Genomic DNA, 8,788 nt, shown 5'->3' with positions numbered 1-8,788 from the left:
ATGATATGTATTCACTTATAAGCAGATATTAGCCACATAATACAGGATAACCATAACTGCATGATATGTATTCACTTATAAGCAGATATTAGCCACATAATACAGGATAACCATAACTGCATGATATGTATTCACTTATAAGCAGATATTAGCCACATAATACAGGATAATCATAACCGCGTGATATGTATTCATTTATAAGTAGATATTAGCCACATAATACAGGATAAACCATAACCACACTACAAAACAGAGACCTAAAGAAGCTAAGTAACAAGGAGGACCCTAGGGAAGATGCTTAATTCTCATTCAGAAGGGGCACATAGAACAGACACCACAAACAGCTGAAGAGAAGGAACAGGAAGGGGGCCTACCAGAGAGGTCATCTGAAAGACTCCACCCAGCAGGGCACTGGAACATTGGCTGTTCTCTCAGAGGACCCTGGCTCAATTACCAGCACCCATGTGGTAACTCGTACTGTTTGTAACTCCAGTTCCTGGGGATCTGATGCCCTCTTTTGTCCTCTGCATGAATCAAGCTTGCAAGTGGTGCAGAGACACATGCATGTGGGCGCATGCGCGCACACGCACACGCACACACACAGGCAGAACACTTATACACATAAATAGGTAGATGATAGATAGATAGATAGATAGATAGATAGATAGATAGACAGACAGCAAAACAAATCCTCCTAGCTTGACTTACGCCTTAACCTTATGAACATGCACAGTGAGCATTGCCTTCCCTTAGCCCTCTAAATCTATCTGTCCTAGATGTGTTACTGAAAGCCCAGTGTTCTTTGTACTGTAACCTTTCTCAGGTTGAACACTTTTGTGGGATAGAGAAGTGCTACCCTGAGAGGACTCTGCCTCTTATCACTGGCAGCGACCTTGGGCAGTCTGGTGACTCCATTCTTAGGGTAACTTCTCGGGTTTTGTTTTTTTGGTTTTTTGTTTGTTTGTTTTGTTTTTTTGTTTTTGGTTTTGGTTTTTAGTTTTTGGAGACAGGGTTTCTCCGTGCAGTCTTGGCTGCCCTAGACTCACTTTGTACACCAGACTGGCCTCGAACCCTCAGAGCTCCGCCTGCCTCTGCCTCCCTGTGTGCTGGGATTACAGGTGTGCACCACCATGCCCAGCACTTGGTTCATTATATAGAGGTGCCATGCAGACGACCTATTCCTATCTCTTTCTTTTTAGGCAAGACTAATACTAGGGGCTCCTACATGAAGCTCGTAGAATGGGACCCTCGTTTCTCCATATTAAACTTGTGGCATAATGACACCCAACTCTACTCCCACTCAGCACCTGAGAATCTGAGGTAGGAGAGTCAGTTCAGAGCCCAGGTAGGCTATTTTGGACAGCGTGCCTTGTCAAAAAAATCAAACAAAAAAGAGGCACATAATTCAATTTATTAATATATTGTTGTCCTTCCCACCAAGTGATGATCACAGTAGTCTATCTCCTGGAATGCGAGTTTCTTCATATGCTTTGCTTTAGCTGACAGTGGCTTTGTGCTGGCAGTTGCCATCCTTTCCGTTTCGGGAACCCAGCAGCAAGTGAAAAGCCTGAAGTCATCTAGAAGACGATGCGAACAGTTTCTCTGCACTGAAAATCAACTGCCAGACACGTGAAAGGAGCCTTACAAGATCAAGCTGCTTCCGGCTGATCCGCTAGCTGCCTGTAGCTACACGAGGGAGCCCAGGTGTGACCCGCAGAAGAGTCGCCAAGCTGAGGTCGGAACCAACAGCTCACAGCCAGAATCGTGAGTTTCTCAACAGAGTGCCGATTCAAACCACTCATTTTAACGTTGCTATGCAACAGCAGATGTGAGGCTGTGGGACAAGCATCCACAGCGGCATGCTATGATACAGCCCAAGAGCCTCTTTCAACATTGTACTGCCGTAACTCGACGGGAAGATTCCAATGTCTGCAACACGTAATCCAAATAAACTCAAAGTTGAAGGCCGCATCTTCTTGCCCGCGCTTTTACACATTGAGTCCCAGAGACACATACTACATGGCCAAAGGGGTTGCTACATGTCCTCCAAACATTGCTTCTTGGTCATGGTATCCATTGTCGCCGCCACGGTGGTCTGTTTCTTGAGATGTGCACCACGAGAGTTTCCTTTGCACCCCATCTATCCCGTCTTGAGGGCGAGCTATATCCACTTGAAAGCGGGCTGCAATATACGGATTAATTTTTCAAAATCTGTTCAAATCACTTGCACACTCACGGACTGCCATAAAAAAAATGCAGCTGCTATAATGCTGAAGGAAATTGCCTTCATGCTGCTGCTATCCAGAACAATGCAATTTTCAGTGACTAAGACAGAGGCCTTGCCAGGAAGAAGCAATAATGGAAATGCTGACAGATTCATAACTCCCACCGCTGAGCGAATGGCAAAGACAGACCAGAATTCCTGTGTGTGTGTGTGTGTGTGTGTGTGTGTGTGTGTGTGTGTGTGTGTGTGTGTAGTACACGTAGGTGGGGGTGCAGACACCATAAGGGGGCATCAGGTGTTCTCTATCATTTTCCACCTATTGCTTTTGAGTTAGGGTCTCTTGCTAAACCTGGAGAGTCAGCAAGCCCCAGCAAGTCTCCTGGCTGCCCTGCTGAGGGACAGATTGACAGGTACGTGGGGGACACCCAGCCTGTGACACAGCTGCTAGTATCCAAACTCTAGTTTTCATGTCTGTACCACAGGTACTCTTAACCACTGAGCTATCTTTCTAGCCCCAAGGATGTTATAAATAAATCACAGTTTATCTGAATCATTTCCGAAAGTTGGGGGGATGGCACTTTTGAATTTAGGAGAAGATTCCACCTTGCTGTTGCTTCTGCTTAGGGTCCCCAAGTCACATGTGCCACATGGGACATAACCCCTGGCTTTGGTTACAAACCTGGTATCCAACTGAGGTCACACAAAGGGAAACTCAGGGCAGGCAATGAGTGTCACATTCGAGATGGTGTCCTTTTCCAGCTCTGCCTCGCTGTGGCTCATGGCTCTGGCACACCGTTGTGAGACACAGGGACATCAGGAAAGTGTAGACAGATTTTCATCTCCAAGTGTGCCCTTCCCCCCACTTCTGCTTGCAAGTCCCCTGAGGACTTCAAAGTCTCTCTTCCTCTGGATGCCCAGAACTGAGGCAGGAGGAGGGATGTAGGACAGTTGAAAAGTACATCGTGTGCTACAGAATGTCCTCTCTTATCTTGTCTTTTTTTTTTCTTTAAGAACAGAGATAGAGGAAGGATAGCAAGCTACCAAGAAGAGACTTGATACCCTGTGATCATATACAAGGGAAGGAGGTCCCCCTCAGTCACAGTCATAGGGGAGGGGAATAGGGTGAAAGTGGGAGGGAGGGAGGAATGGGAGAATAGAAGGGATGGGATAACAATTGAGATGTGACATGAATAAATTAATAAAATATATCTTTAAAAAAGATTAAAACATAAAAAAGGAACAGAGACAGAGAGGGGAGTCTTGGTTTTCCTTGTTAATTTGTTCTAGCTGTACAGCATTTAAAAACCACTTATGATTTTTTGAAAAACTGTTTTGAGGGAGGCCTCACTGTTAGCTCAGGCTGGCCTTGAACTTACCATGGCTTCCAAGTGCAGGGGTTCCAATGTTAAAAACTAGGTTTTTCCCCAAATGTTAAAAATCCCTTCTTTATAATTTTATGTTGCGATAGGACGAGAATTCAACATAGAAAAGGTGCTGAGGTTTGGAGATGTAGTTCTGTTGTTAGGGTACGGGCCTTGCGCTCACCGGGCCCTAAGCTCAGTCCTCACCACGTCAAACACAATGTATGAAGTTAGGAGCACTGCAAAGTCAGTGTTACTCTCCACTGTACAGTAAATCTGAGGCCACCCTGGGATACATGAGATGCTGTCATAAACATACAAGCAAAAAAATGGATGATAATAATAATAATAATAATAATAATAATAATAATAATAATAATAATAATAACAACAACAACATGTTTGGTCAACAACCATCCAAACAAATAAAAATGAAAACAGAGAGGGTGACTGTGAACAAAATGCAACTGCTTACATGTGCTAAGGGTGTCCACAAAGGACTAAACTAATGTGTTTCATCAAGTCCTGGGACCTGGTCCTCCTTAGGCCCTGCTGGGTGGCTTCTTTGCCCAAGGCTGAGCAATGCTTGAACTCAGGATACAAGACTTCAGACTCAGAGTTGAAGGAACTCAGTGTTGCCTTCGTTTCAACAGCTCCGGTTCCCTCTCCCACACCCATCTGAGAGTGGGGAAACAAATAGGGAGAGTTTCATGGGCTGAACTAGATCCACCCAAAAGATATGTTTAAACCTTGATACCGAAGCTTATGGATGACCTTATTTAGAAGTAGAGTCTTGGCATATATTGAGGGTAAGATGAAGCCGGGCAGTGGTGGCGCATGCCTTTCATCCCAGCACTCGGGAGGCAGAGGCAGGTGGGTCGCTGTGAGTTCGAGGCCAGCCTGGTCTACAAAGTGAGTCCAGAATGGCCAAGGCTACACAGAGAAACCCTGTCTTGAAAAAGCAAAAAAAAAAAAAAAAAAAAAAAAGAAATCATTAGGTAGAGGCCCCTATCAGTCTGATTGCTGTTCTTATCCCAGAAGAAATGCTGACAGAGAACTGCATGAGGCACAACATCGTGCAAGACAGCCAGAGATGGAAGCACTGAGCTTTGAACTAGATGCGCTGAGGTGGCTGACACCTGGCAGAAGCTGGGAGGAGGCAGGGAAGGACCCTTGTCTCTTACCCGGGCTTTACAGGGCTATGTGGTTTTCCCATTCTTCACTTCTGGCTTCCAGAGCTGCGAGACAGTAAATTCCTATTGTTTTAAGCTGTACAGTTTGTTCTAAATTGTTAGGCAGGCCAAAGGAATGAATAAAGGGAGTTCAGGAAAACACTCCACTTTATGGACACTGCTGGTGATGATCAGGGGGGCAGAAGAACTTGCCCCTATAATTCAGAAGTCTGTCCAGCCCCACTTTATTGTTCAGCTTCCCCATAGCTGACTAGGATTTCTCTCATTTTTTTTTTTTTTGTTTAATATTCTGGATTCTACATTCTCGTCTCTTTCTGCCATTAAAAAAAAAAAAACCTGGGGCTGGAGAAATGGCTCAGTGGTTAAGAGCACTGATTGCTCTTCTGGAGATCCTGAGTTCAATTCCCAGCAACCACATTGTGGCTCACAACTATCTGTAATACAATCTGATGCCCTCTTGTGGTGTGCATAAAGACAGTGTACTCATCTACAGATGCATCTGAAGAACTCACATAGACGAGTTCCTCTTCATTGGCCAACATCTCATGTTTGGGGTTTTTTTGTTTTATTTTTCTCTCCGTATTACTTTATCTTTTGCTTCCATTTGAAAGTGTCCGACCTCCCGGCATTTTCCATCCAAAATATTTCAATGGGTGTCTTCAAATAGCAGAGACATTGAGTCACCTTCTTAATGAATGGTCAAGGCATGTAAGCCAATATAGAACTATTGTGCACTAAGATGGCTATGTTCGGATTTCCCTCACTGTCCCCTAATTGTCCTTTGTAGACAAGCTCTTCCTTCCTTCCTCCCTTACCTCCCATCCTCCCTTCTTTTATGATTGCACGCAGCCTCCAAATCACTAGCCTATCATGTCTCTTTGTTATCTTTTAATTTGGACCGTCCCAACACCTCACTTTCATCTTTTTATTCCTTTGACTTGCACAACATTGACAGTTTTGAGAGATCTAAGCAACCTGCTCTAGGAGCAGTTTGTCTGACAATGCGCATTTGTCTGCTTGGTTTTTTGTTTTGTTTTGTTTTGTTTTTGTTTTTGTTTTTGACTGGATTGGGGTTAGATATCAAGACATTCTTTGGTTAGAAACTGGCCTCTTCTGTGCTGTGCATTCCCACAGCACCTCAGCAGCAAGTGCCTTTCACTCTGTAGTCAGCACCAATGACAGCAGGGTTTGCTAGGGCGGGGTCTGTCGGACCTTCCAGCGTAAAGGCGCCTTCTCAGTGATGAGTCATCTGCATACCTGAGAGAGCTCCAGTTCCCTGTGCCTAAACATGGTCCAGATATAAAAGCAAATAGTCACGTGATACATCGTTCCACGGCCAAAATGCAACCCCTAACATGCTCGGCTTGTTTCCCATGTTTTTTTTTTTTTTAACAAGGGGTCAAGGTGAGGCTAAGGTTAAAACTAGCCTTCCTCCTTTACCAAACCATAAGGCAGCCTACTGAAATCTAAAGGCATGCGCACAGCTTTACCAACCAAATAATATCACCCAAGTTTTGGTCTCATCTACACTTTCTAGCCTTTATTAAAATGTGCACTGATGCACTGTCTTAGTTTCAATCCCCTGTCCCCCTGCTCCCCCAAATTACACTGAAACTTAATATGGCATACTCAAAGTTAAATGTACTAAAGGCGCAAACCATGGGGAGGCAGTCCTGAGATTTAAAGCATAAAATGACTTTAGGCAAATCAAAGCCTGCTCCTCAGCATGTCAGGCTGCGGGGCCACAAATAATACAGAGCTCACTCTGCCACCCTTCAGCAGGGCGGCGGGTCCATTGCTGGCTACCGCAGAGAACATGAACTTCAGAAGGCAGGACGAAAATAGATCCTCACAGCCATGGCAATAATTTCTGAGAGGTCAAACCCACTCTACTTTAGCTGGAAGTTATTGCTTTGGTACTCAGTGTACCACAAACACATCCTAAAGTCCCTGGGGGCGGGGGCGAATATTAAACATGGCTCTCAGGGCACATAAGGCACCAGGCCAAGCCTCAGGGCATCCGTGTGTCCCAGGGTCACTCTCCCCCGTCACCCCCGAACAGGCTGCAGGTTCCAGGACAACAAGGCCATTGTCCTGTTTTGTCATTAGTGTCTAGAATAATGTCAAGCACATGCTGAGTGTCCAGTAATTATAGGCTGGAAGAATTAATGACAAAAATGTCATGCTCTCTCAAGTTAGTTCAGTTCAGTTGTTCACAGGCTTCCCAAAGAGAAAGCTGTAGCCTCCTAACTCCCCTGCCTCCTCTTGAAGATAAAATATGCCCCTCTGTCTGGAGTAGGGACAAAAGGAACAAAGAGAGGGCATCTTAGTTCCTTTCCCCCCTCAACAGCGCAGCTGGTCACTTCAGGGCAGACAGGTGTCAAGACACAGCTCTGTGTGCCGATTCAGGCTGTCACTGCCCCTCCTGAGGCCACAGATCTCTCGACCTCTCCCTTTCTTTACTTTAACATGACAGGGACCAAGAAAAACTTGCTCATCCTCACTGGCCAGTTCCCTCCTCCTCCTCCTGAAAGTTCCATTGCTAAAGGCCATGGGCGGGGGAAGAGGTCTGAGGGCTGTGAGTTGGCTTTGTCATGTGCACAAATACTTTTTACTTCTCCACTTTGTCTAGAAATATTAATGGACATTTTGATTAGTTTGATTAAATGTGTAACGGATGATCAAAAGAAACCATCTGCCCTAGAAACTTTAGTGTGCTTTTTGTTCATGTGTAGACATTTTTAGTCTCAAGGGGCCCTGGAAGAAGCAGTTAGTCTTCAATTAAGGAACCTCCAGACCCATGTCTGGGAGCAAATGACAGGAAACAGTACAGGAAAATGGTATTCCTTCCAGAAAACAGCAACTTTAGAAGTGAAAACTCAAGAGTGGCAGTTTGTAGTCACTGCGTGCATATTCCATCTGTTTATAAAGACCCACGAAGGGATAGTAAGCCTTGCCTTGCCGGAGGACGCAGGCTTGACTACGGCTGTGACTTCACAGTATGAGGTGGGCCAAGGACTTGAATGGCGCATGTCTGACCTCAGAGCACTCTTGCTTGAACCTCCACGGGGACTGAATCCAAGTGCACAGTGAAACGAAACCTGTTATTTACAATTGTTGCCTGGCAAGTCTTCAAGGAAACCTTTGATGGCTTCTGAAAGCACCGTGTTCCGGAGGAGTTCAGGGCACTGTCCTGTCAGGTCACTGCCCTCCGAGTACCAAAGGAATCCCACGCTGTTCTAAGCATCGTTTGATATCATCCAGTCCTTCAATAGTCTTTGTGTTTTCGCTTCAATCCCTCCCTCATCAAAGACGACACACTCGCTGAAATCACGGTGTAGTTCAGTTCTAGAGTGGCCCGTGCTGGGATGCAGGGAACGCTTTGCTACAGCAGGAGTTGAGTGAGGATACTGGGTATGAGCAGCCTTCAGCATGGCCAGGCTAAAGACTCTTGTTACTAATGACTTGCTTAGACATACAGATCCCATGGCTCGTTCTTCCTCCCTCTTGCAAAAAACAAACAAACAAACAAAAACAAAAAAAAAATTGGGAGCAGGGGCATACGCTACACACAAAGGCTATTTTTAGGTCTAAAATACAGGACCAAGTGGAAGGCATATATTCCCTAGACTTCATTTTATTTAATGGTGTTAAGTCAGGGAGACTCCCCACACTGGTTGCTCTGTTGGCACTTGCTTGCTGCCGCTCCTGTTCTCCACTTCCGCAGACGCAGTCTTTCCTCCCCCACTCATACTCAACTGACAAGGACAAGAAAAGCTTTTAAAACTAGCTGTAAAGCAAGCATACAGCTCTTTTCCTTTCTTTCAAATTAATTTCCCCTTAGTGCAGATGCGGTTAGGCAGCTACTAGGCCAATAAGCAGGAATTCCTGTCTATACAAGTGCATCATCTCTCTTCCAAGCCAGCCCATGTGTAGCCATCAATAACAAGGCTTTAATCTTTTGGAGTTGAGGGATCAGTCAATTTAAAAAATTATATATATATATTCCC

At 45.1% G+C, this 8,788-nt stretch overlaps 1 long non-coding RNA gene across 1 annotated transcript in view; it reads left to right on the top strand.

Annotated features, from left to right (window-relative positions):
• Positions 1 to 2,175, top strand: part of LOC311593310 — a 3,049-nt gene extending 874 nt beyond the window's left edge. Inside the window, exons 2-3 of the long non-coding RNA XR_014777655.1 lie at positions 1,200 to 1,320; positions 1,500 to 2,175. This is a non-coding gene — a long non-coding RNA (uncharacterized lncRNA). The remainder of the gene's footprint in view (positions 1 to 1,199; positions 1,321 to 1,499) is intronic.
• The last annotated feature ends 6,613 nt before the right edge of the window (positions 2,176 to 8,788 follow it).

This window comes from Acomys minous (genome assembly GCF_964271855.1).
Source record: "Acomys minous genome assembly, chromosome: 1".
Taxonomy (NCBI): domain Eukaryota; kingdom Metazoa; phylum Chordata; class Mammalia; order Rodentia; family Muridae; genus Acomys; species Acomys minous.
The sequence above is the reverse complement of the archived record's forward strand: the minus strand, read 5'-3'. Positions and strand labels throughout refer to the sequence as shown.